The sequence below is a fragment of the Vicia villosa genome, linkage group LG1, assembly GCF_029867415.1.
Source record: "Vicia villosa cultivar HV-30 ecotype Madison, WI linkage group LG1, Vvil1.0, whole genome shotgun sequence".
NCBI lineage: Eukaryota > Viridiplantae > Streptophyta > Magnoliopsida > Fabales > Fabaceae > Vicia > Vicia villosa.
The window spans coordinates 146,816,688-146,828,051 of NC_081180.1; the positions used below are offsets into that span (position 1 = coordinate 146,816,688).

The 11,364-nt window shown below is 35.1% G+C and overlaps 1 pseudogene; it reads left to right on the plus strand.

The window, feature by feature from the left end:
- The first annotated feature begins 2,876 nt into the window (after positions 1-2,876).
- Positions 2,877-9,439, plus strand: LOC131656754 (protein FAR1-RELATED SEQUENCE 5-like; annotated as a pseudogene).
- Positions 9,440-11,364: the final 1,925 nt, after the last annotated feature.

The window sequence follows — 11,364 nt, forward strand, 5'->3', positions numbered from 1 at the left end:
ACCATTCAGGACCCACTATCCTGTGTACGAACGGAGCCATTGAAGGGTTGAATTGATGACACCGAGCAAACATCATGACATATGCTAAAAAGTGTTCACGAAGCTTCCCAGTTTCTTCTTTAGGAGTTAGCGAAGCCAACCTGGTTCCCTCTACGGTTCGATTTTTAATATTTGGATCTTCTTCGTTCACAACACCTCGAAATGGGAGGTGAGCTTCGAAAGTAGCATTAAGCCACAGTTGCAAAAACCAGAAAGGACCAGCAAAGAGCAGGGATCCTGATTCATAATTCTTAACAAGGTCTGTTGCTTCACCTAGGTTCTCATAGAGAAACCCTAGAATTAACTAGCTTAGGTTCAGTTGTGTTCCAGCATGTAGTTGATTGGCCATACAAAGATACCTCTTTGCTACCTGTATGGACCTAGAGCAGAAAACGCACCTCGAAAGCCATAAGGCTAAGAAAGCAATATGCTCTTCGTCTGAGACTACCTCATTGTTTTCGTCATGATATTGTTGAATGAACGCAGTGTAAGTAACTGTTGCTTCGCTAAAATTAATGGTATCGGTATCCATGACATTGGGGTCAAAGGTCTCTCCGGTTGGTCGAAGCCCCGTGATAGCAGCTATGTCGAAAAGAGTGGGGGTGACCATTCCACACGGGAGATGAAAAGTGTTGTGGGAAGCATCCCAGAAATGAACTGATGCTACTAACATGGTTTGGTTGTATTCTAAACCAGTTTTGGACAGTTGGATTAAATCATAAATGCCCAGTTGTTTCCAGAAAGAAGCCTTGTGTTTCTCTACTCTTGCTAGCCAGGCATAGTACAGTTCAGGGTCTTTTGCTAAGGGAAATGACCTAAAAACTTTCACAAAATTGGTTACATAGTTTATCCTAATTTTCTCTAGGGCTGAAGGGGTTATGGTCGAAGTATCTTCTGTACCATCAGGATGTGCTAAAATAGAACGGCCATCTTCATCTATTTTGTTCTTACTAACTAAAGGCCTAGTTTTATAGTAAGCAGGAAAGAATTTATTTATAGAAGGGTTAGTTTCTCCTGGTAAAGGACCCATGAAGGCATGAGTTTTTCCAGAAAGTTCAAAAGGAATGATTACCTGAGAAGCGTAAATGGCGCGCACTTCCGCAAAATTTGGGTTTGGTATGTACTCTTGATCCCCCATCTGTGTGGATTTTTGAAGTTTCAAAGCTGGTTGAAGAACGTTTGAGGAGGACGCCATGAATGAGTTTGATTCTTGGGAATGGGTTTGAATATAACCAGGAATGTTCTTTTCTGTAGAGGAATAAGGAAATGGAGGTGAAAGTTATATGAAGGTGAGAGTTCAGGTATTTAAAGGTTTAAACGGAAACCCTTTTAAATCTTTTGGGTAAAAGCCAAGAGACACGCGGCAGGCGTTGATTTCATTCAACGGCGGTCGAATAAGTTATTAGCTTTACTCCTAGTATATAGGAGTAATGATCAGGAAGTAAGACCAGAACGTGGGAATGTAAGTTATGAGTAGACATCTTTGAAAATGACAAGACGTTTTGGAAAGAGAGTCATAAATGATTATGACGTTAGTCAATGATCTTGGAACTCTAAAACGAAATCTTGTTACAGCAAGAAACGCCTATTTCTCTTGTTTTTCGAAACAGGCATTTATTGGGGGCAATTTGTTAGCTGAAGATTTCGTTTGGGAAGAAATGTCCTTCGAAGGTCTGAAATTCGAAGGAGGTGGTTACTGATAACCATCTTTGAAGATTAAGAATGGCTACTGATGGCCATGCTTCGAGAATGATGTTTAAGTTAAAACAAAAATAGTGAGCACCGAAGCTAAATTCGAGAAGAATGATCTTTGGGACTTAGACGTTTTTGTGAAATATGCAAAGTACTGAAGCTTAGCGTGTTTTCGTGGCATTCTCGATTATAATTATGTTGCCACGCGTCGAAGGAGGATTCAGGCGGGATGATTTGAATTTCGAAACAGTTTATGTAACCGCACGAAGACAGATGGCATCCCTGGATTTTCTATGGGCAACGTGGCATTAGATTAGTGTAGGACCGTTAGGGTCGAAACTAGTATAAATAAGGATCTTAATGTTAGGATTCCGTGTGTTCATTTTGTACAAATCACTCACATATTGCTCAAGTATCAAGTGTTAAGAGAAAGAGTTCGCTGAGAAATGTACGTATGACACCAACACCAACTTAAATACATGTGTATTTTCCTTTATTCAAGTATCTTTCGATATTACTGCGTTTCATTTACTTTCTGTCATTTACATTCCTGCACTCTTTATTTTCATGTCATTTATCTTCGAAGCATTTAACTTTTCTGCACTTTAAGATTCTTGCACTTTTACAGTTTTGTCTTATGTTTTATCTTTAACTTACCTTTCGCTGATGTTATATTTACGTGTATAACAAGGTGATTGCTAATCCTTATTTATTTGATCAAGTACTTCTTATTTCGAGACACACCAATCATAGACATAATTCGAACTATCATGAATAACAACCTATTTGACTATGTCCTAGGATCAATCTAGTCGATCCTGCGAGTAACCAAACCATATTTATTATAGTTTGGAAGACTAGCGGTTGTTTATTGGAAATCACCGTAAACATCAGCCACTTTCAAAACCATTTTGCCGCTAGGGGCGTCAGACCATTGCCATATAATTTGAACTTCAAAAGAGTCAACAACTTGGACAATGAGGAGTTGGTTAAAGAATTCACAGAAGACGAGATTCGCAGGGCTGTCTGGGATTGCGAAAGTTATAAAAGCCCAGGGCCAGACGGAGTGAATTTTGGTTTTGTAAAAGAATTCTGGGAAGACATCAAAATCGATTTCATTCGCGTCTTAACAGAATTCCACTCTAATGGCCGGTTTGTTAGAGGCGCAAATTGTTTGTTTTTGGTGTTGATTCCGAAGAAAAAGAACCCTGTGAAAGTGTCAGATTTCAGACTTATTTCCTTAATTGGGTGCATTTACAAAGTTATATCCAAAGTACTAGCGAACAGACTAAAAAAGGTGATTGGTTCGGTGGTATCAGAAACACAATCAGCTTTCATTTCTGGAAGACAAATACTGGATGGAATTCTTATTGCAAACGAAATTGCGGATGAGGCGAAAAGAAAGAAAAAAGAAGTAATGATGTTTAAGGTAGATTTTGAAAAAGCTTTTGAATCTGTTGATTGGAACTACCTTAATTTTGTCATACAAAAGATGGGTTTTCATGAGAAATGGAGGAATTGGATCAAAGAATGCTTACGAACAGACTCTATCTCAGTGTTGATCAATGGAAGTCCCTCAAAGGAATTCGAGATGGGTCGAGGTCTTCGTCAAGGAGATCTGTTATCTCCGTTTCTCTTCTTGTTAGCAGCAGAAGGATTTAATTTATTGATAAAGAAATCTTTAGAGTTGGGGCATTTTACTGGGTACAGGTTCGATGGAGAGGGCAGTGAGTGTTTCTCTCATCTACAATATGCCGACGACACTTTAATTATCGGCAGAAAAGGATGGGGTAACATTAGGAGCTTGAAGGCAAACCTTTTTCTTTTTGAACTTCTGTCGGGTCTTAAGGTGAATTTTCATAAAAGTTTGCTCACAGGGATTAATATCTCTCATGGTTGGTTAGAAGAGGTAGCCAACATATTAAATTTTAAAGTTGGAATGATCCCATTTATTTATCTTGGTTTACCGATTGGGGCTAACCCGCGACGAATAGCGACATGGTAACCCGTTATCGATGATGTGAGATCCAGATTATCGAGATGGAAGCACAACCAACTGTCCATCGGAGGTCGGTGGTTATTATTAAATCAGTCTTGTCAGTCGTCCCAGTCTACTATCTCTCTTTCTTTAAGGCTCCGTCAGGTATCATTTTGAAACTTGAATCTTTGTTTAAACAATTTCTATGGGGGGGGTAGAGAGGAGGTGAGGAAAATAAATTGGGTTAATTGGGATAAGGTATGTTGACCTTTAGACGGGGGGGGGGGTCTGGGCTTAAAAAACTTGAAAGTCTTTAATGATGCTCTTTTGGGTAAATGGGTTTGGAAAATGAGTTGTGATATAGGTGGTCTCTGGTACAAAGCCCTGTCTAATAGATACGGAGAGTGCAATGGGTCTGTTAGTAGCGGGGGACGAGAGCGTTCTATTTGGTGGGCTGATTTGAACAATATAGACTTATGGGTTGGAGAAACACCTAATGAATATTCTGTTAGAGAAATCTATAAGAAGATCTTGGAGCCTAGAGCTAGCTTTCTTGATCTCCCATGGATGAAGATATGGCATAATTCAGTCCCGTCAAAAGTCGCTTGTCTAGTCTGGAAGCTTATTCAGAATAAAATAGTTACAAAAGATAACTTGTATAGGAGAGGAGTCATAGATCAAGGATCTTTATCTTGCTGCAGTGGGTGTGGGAGCGAGGAATCGGTCTCCCATCTATTTTTCGAATGTCGGTTTTTTGCAGGTATATGGTACTATGTTTCAAATTTGATGGGTATCTCAACAGCATTGTGTAACGAGAGGATAGATCATCTTCATCAATTTGAAGGACTCATTGGTAGTGGAAGAGCACTCATCGAAAGGGTTAGGGTGATTTGGTTCGCTTGCATCTGGTGCATTTGGAGGTCAAGAAACGAGAAGATATTCAGAAACAAGTATATCAATATGATCAATATGGTCAAAGATGTGAAACGATGGTCTTGGAATTGGTTGAAAATCAAATCAAGTAGCCTACACTACAATTTTACCCTATGGTATCCAAATCCTAGAGTTGTTATTGGCTGCCGCGATTAAATCGTTATGGGTTCCCATGAAGGAGGATTGTCTTGCAATCTGCTCAGCAGTTTGCAGCAGCATATAGACTCATAATCAGAGCTTTCGTTCTGGTGCAATTCAGGGTATTGTATTGAGCAGGAAGTTTTTAATATTGCAGTGATGTGTATGACTTTTGAGAATGCTGATCAGATTTGAAGTTGAGGCTTATGTTTTTAGAGAGAATTCTGGTGCAGTATGTATCAATATTAATTTGATGTTTCTGAAATTTTGGAATATGGAACTGGGTCTTGTTTCTAGTACTGTGGAGCTTCTCGAATTCAGTTTGTCATTCAGTTTTGGTGCGGTTATGTTTTTTCCTTTATGGTTATCTCCGTTAAATGTCAGCAGGTTGCTCTAGCTATTTGCCTTCGAATGTCGGGCTCACTACTACAAATATCCAAAGTCTTGGTTGGCGCGGTTACTTTCGTATCAATTTTTGACAGGGGCTGGTCTGAAAGTTGTTTCTTATTTTGTTACTTTGAGCGTAACCTGTGTGGAATTCTGGTGTTTCTTGTATTTGTAGTATTTGGGGTTGTTTTTTTGTAATGAGTAGGGACTTGTTGTATGTAGGTAGAAGGTGTATCAGGGAAGTGGAAGGTTCTAGTATTGTAGTTACCTCTGTTGCATAACTATTGATTGTATTGACTCTGCTTCTCTCCTAGCATGACTTGTGCTAGTGAGTTTATTTTCTATTTAATTTATTTTGCTTCTCCAAAAAAAAACAAACATATTTCACCTATGTTAATATTTGGGGAAATGAACTTTACGGCTAATATAGCTTTGAGAAGAACTTCCATGAGGCATTTTAATCACATTGTCCAAAAGATTCACAGAAATAGGTAGAGGTGTTCAAAATCAAAACGGCCCAATAGAAAATTGTAAAATCTAACTAAACCAAAACGAAACTACAAAAAATCGCAATTGATTCGGATGTGTTTGGGTCATTTTTTAACAAACCGCGCGGTTCGGTTCGGTTTGCGGTTTGTATTTTACAAACTGAACCAAACCACATTATATTACAACCCCAAAACTTCAGTTGACTTATATCCAACCCAAACTCAAACCTATTATGTCGTAGCCTTACGATTAAGAATGATTTTCTTTTCCTCACACTTAAAGTTTCAGTTTAAGTCTTCTCAAATCTCTCATAGTGGTATCGCGTCTTTTTCTCATTTTTTTTTTCAAGTACATATCACATGTTCTTTTCTAGTCTTTCATCTCTTAAGTTCTTTCTTTTTCATCTTATTATTTTTATTCTATTGATCCCTCTTCTAATTACGTTTTTAATTTTTCTCTTCTTATCTAATCTCTCCTCTCTTCTGCTCTTTCTTTTTCATCTTCTCTAATCTTTTATCTCCTTTTTTTCTATTTCATTATAATGTTTTTGATATTGTTTTATGCTATTACTTTATGTGTTTTATTCTACTTTTATCTAATATTATTTTTGTATATTAAATGGAAAGTTGTTATCCAAATATGATGAATTTTGTTGTTATTTGACAATGCATAAATGACTAAATACAAAGTTATATTGTCATCTATATAGGTATGTATGGCTCAATAATTTTTTGTAAAGAAATTGAACCAACCCAAACCGCATTGGTTTGGTTCGGTTTTATTTTTAAAAGTCAATCGAACTAAACCGAACCGCACACTTTTTCTCTCGCGGTTCAGATGATTTTTTACGCCAAAACCGCACTGCAAACACCCATGGAAATATGAATGGGTGGAAGCAACAATATAGGTGTCTAGCAAGCAGAATTACTCTATTAAAATATGACATTAGTTCCATCCTTTATTTTCACGTGTAGTGTGCTAAGCTCCCCAATACGAGTCCAAATCATCTCCATTTCTTTAGGAAATGGTAATTGACATTTCTCTGTCTAGCTGAAGGACACGTATTTTAAAAGAGATAATTGGTTAGGATTTTTTTTACTTTAGGCCATTTAAAGTTTAATAAATATAAAACTATCAGAAAGTGGAGGTAATCAATTTTGGATCCAAACACAAAAAATTGAGAACATGAAACTCATTATGAAACCCACAACAATGTCATCTTCTTCAAGCATATCAACTACAAGCGTACTAATCGGAAATCACCTTTCATCTTAGTCTACATAGCTCATTTCACTCGTCTTCATAATCTCCTTCATTGTTTTAACAGTAGCATTTCACCTTATTATTATGTTATCTCGCCGTAACACTTTCATATCGTATTGTGAGTTGTGTGCAAAGTGCAGAAAATGTCTAACCATATACCCCTGGATTGTGATGCTATGGGTAATAAACTCGGCCAATTTCATTATAACTTAACTAAAAAATATATTCCTTTTTTTTAATACACAAATATGCATATGAGTTTATATGACTTTTATCATTTAACAAATTGAATATATTTTTTCATTAAAATTCAAATGAGTCATCAATTTCAACTTCTGAAGGTGTGGTTCAATGGGTCCACAATATTCATGAAATTATTTTGCCAAATAGTGAAGATAATATTTTTGATTATATACCACAATTGGAAAATGAGTTTGAATATGAGGCAACTGCCTAAGAGTTTTATAATGAGTATAGTAGGAGAGTTGAATTTGATATTCGTCGAGAATATGGAAATAAAAGCAAAATAGATGGAATTCTGACTTCATGAATATTCTCGTGTTTTAAAGAGGGAAAATGGGGTGTCGACAAACGAGACCACTTGACAAAAGAGTCTAGAGCAGAAGCTAGAACTAGATGTAAAGCACGTATGGTTATTTCACTTGATCGAAAAACTAGAAAATACAAGGTTGTCGACTTTGTAGATGAACATAATCACCCTCTTCAACCACCAGGGTATGTCCATATGATTCGCTCTCATAGACACATCTCTGAGTCACAAGCTTCACAAATTGTGTTGGCCGATGAATCAGGATTAAAGCCAAAAGACTTTCACGAATATATATATCCAAACAAGTTGGTGGAATAAAGTTTGTTGGTTATACAAGGCAAGATCATAAGAATTACCTTCAAACTAAAAGGAATCATTCATTACGATATGGTGAAGTTGGTGCATTGTTGATGTATTTCAAAGGACAAAGGGAAAATCCCTCCTTCTTTTATGACTTTCAAATGGATGTTGAAGAGCAAATAACAAATATATTTTGGTTCGATGCACAAATGATAAATGATTATGGATATTTTGGTGATGTCATCACTTTTGAAACAACATAGAAGATAAATAATGATTATTGACCATTAGGAGTATTTGTTGGACTTAATAATTTCCGACAAACAGTTGTTTTTGGGGCAACATTTATCTATGATGAAACAATTCCTTCTTTTCAATGGTCATTTGCAACTTTTCTCAAAGCTATGGGTGGAGCAAAGCCTAAAACCATTTTAACCAATCAAGATGCAGCAATGGCTAAGGCTACTTATCTTGTTATGCCTCAAACATTCCATGGACTATGCATTTGGCATATAAGAGAATATGCCTTAAGGCATGTGAACCATCTATACCAAAAGACTTCACAATTATGCTCGTATTTTAAAGCATGCATTGATCTACATGAAGAAAAAGACAAATTTTAGAATGCATGGCATGCTCTACTTCTTTAGCATAATGTTTTTGATGATTCTTGGCTACAATCAATTTATCGAGTGAAGGAAAAGTGGGCATAAGCTTATGTTCGAAAAACTTTCACCGCAGATATGAGATTTACTCAATTAAGTGAGAGCTTCAATGCTGATTTGAAAAATCATTTGAAGTCAAATTTAAATTTGGTTCAATTTTTCACACATTTTGAAAGAGTTGTAAATGTAAAACGAAACAATGAGTCTGAAGCCGATTACAAGTCAAGACATAAATTTCCTAGGTTGAAACTGAAGAAGGCTCAAATGCTTGTTCAAGCAGGAACCATTTACACTTCAAAAATATTTGAGGAGTTCCAAGAGGAATATGAAGAGTATCTAGACACTTGCATTAAGAATTTGAAAGATGGGTTGTAATTGTCATAATTGATGATGACAAGAAGGAGCGGAAAATAATGGGAAATTTAGAGGATCAAAAAGTTTTTTGTGATTGTCGTAAATTTGAGACACGTGGTATTTTATGTAGTCATGCTTTGAAAGTTTTAAATGCGATAAATATTAAGCTTATTCCTTCGCACTATATACTTAAAAGGTGGATAAGAGAAGCAAGGTCGGGAATAATCAAGATTGGAAAGGATGCCATATTGATTTGGACATAAAATCTCACTTCATGAAGCGATACAATGAATTATGTCCTCGAATGGTTAAACTAACAAACATAGCATCTGAATCTCATGAAACTTACACTTTTCTATCCAAAGTTTATGAAGAATCCAACAAGATTATTAATGATATGTTGGCTAAAAAGGCTATGGAAGGAGAACCAATTGGAATGTATAACATATCCATATAAATTGCAAATGGTGAATTTGACAACAATGCAAACACTTTTGATTATGTGGAAGCAAAAGGGAAAAAAAGAAAGAATGCCCGTATAAGAGTAAAAAACGACCCAAATATTGGAATGAAAAATTGGCTATAAAGAGAAAGACAAATGTATCACGAAAGAAGAAAAAACCTCAAGAAAATTTGGTGATTTATGCATAATTTTATTACTACTATATTTTATTTGTAATACTACTTACTTATACTTGATCTTTACAATACACATTACTTATATAAGTTTATTCAATTATGTAGGAAAACTATGCAACATCAATAGATAGTGAGCATGCCCTTCATTCAAATCAAAATTTTACTTATTTGTTGATTGTAAGCAAGTATTTCATTCATATGTACAATATAACTTTTAACAATCTTTTAAAAATATATACTTAACCTTCTTAATTATTGGCAGCAACCACAAGACTAAGGTTCAATTTCTCTATCTTCAGATCATGTGATTTTGAATGGAACCCATAGTGGAGGTGCAAGTCAAGTTACCATGTTAGAGATGCACGACTTTTTTTAAATATTTATGCATAATTATGGTGAATATAGTTTTTTGAAGATGCATTTTGGTGAAGTGGAAGACTCATTAAAAAGGAAGACATTAGGGTGGAACACTATTTTTTGTAGGAAAAGTTTATGTGCATTTTGTGTAGACTTTATTAATTATGGTTAATTTGATAGAAATCTGAATTCTTGTAGTTTACAACAGTGCTGCATTTTGGATAAGTAGCAAGAAGATATGCTTTATGGTAGTTTATTTCACTGTAAAAAGTTTCACAACAGTGTAACTAATTTTGAGTTAATTATCATAACTAGTCTCTCTATTTGATCAGAACTACTAAAGGTCGTTATTAAGTAATTTGTATCAATATAACAAACAATAATCATAATTCAAGAACTTCATTATTTATTTTCCTTTTTCTCTTCATTTTATTCTATAATTTTTTCAAATATTTGGTATCACTTCCAATTACACAAAAGACACTCTCTTATTAGTCCTATAATCACTGGAAGTGCATTGTCAAAAGTTAAATGTCTCTAGAACACAAATCATACACATTACTCAATTTACTTTTAGTTCCTAAATCATATGCATTTTACTCATTCTTTTTGCTATTAACAAACAATATTACATACTAATCAACATTCAAAATGCTTATAAAGATCAATATACAATATATATAAATTATTTAATATCTTTCATACAATAAGAGTTGTTAAGAGTTAAAGCACGCCTATGCAATAGTTTTTGATTGGAAATATATTATTCTTGTATCAAGATGCATTTGTTGCTCCATCTAAGGACATTGCACCTAGTTTTCAAGTCCTCAGTGATTTTACAATTAAAGTGATATTTCAAATATTGCTTATCAAAGAGTTAAGTAAATGTTTTTGTAATGTGTAAACTTTTTGAAATAGTTAGCCATTGAAATGTGTTAGAACAATATTTAGTTCTGCATTCATTCTTTAAGTTTCGATGATAACTATACATATATTTGTTATGCAACAATTTTGTACTCTAATAGTTTCTTAAGTGTGCAGATTCACTATTTTGGTTTATTATGATTGTTGTCCAGAAAATAATCAGAATCAGCGTCATCACACATTAGAAGAACTATTCATCTCAATTTTGATGTGACGTTAGCAGTTCTGAAGAATGTTGAATGACTCATCAAAAAAAAGGTTTATAAATGTTCTGATGTGAAGCTACTTTTCAAGATCAGAATTCAGCTCAAATACGCTCTTCGTCTCCAGCTCAGAATTCAGAATATGTCGTTCAGATAGGTTATTACTTATAACTCTGAAGACTTCTTTTTTGCTCTAAAAAGATATTGTTTCTTGGAACGTCTACGGTACATGATCTCTACTTCAGATAAGAAGTACATCTCAAATGAAAAATGATCAGAAACTTGCAATAGAAGCAATATGGTACAACAATACATCACCTTTTTCACTATTGTAGGATGTAATGTACGGCTTCGTCTTTGGTGTGCTCTTTGTTCCCCACGACTTTTTAGATTTGTTACGTTAAGGAAAGCTACGTCTTGTCCTCTCTCAACGGTCATCTTTTCATGGGACTA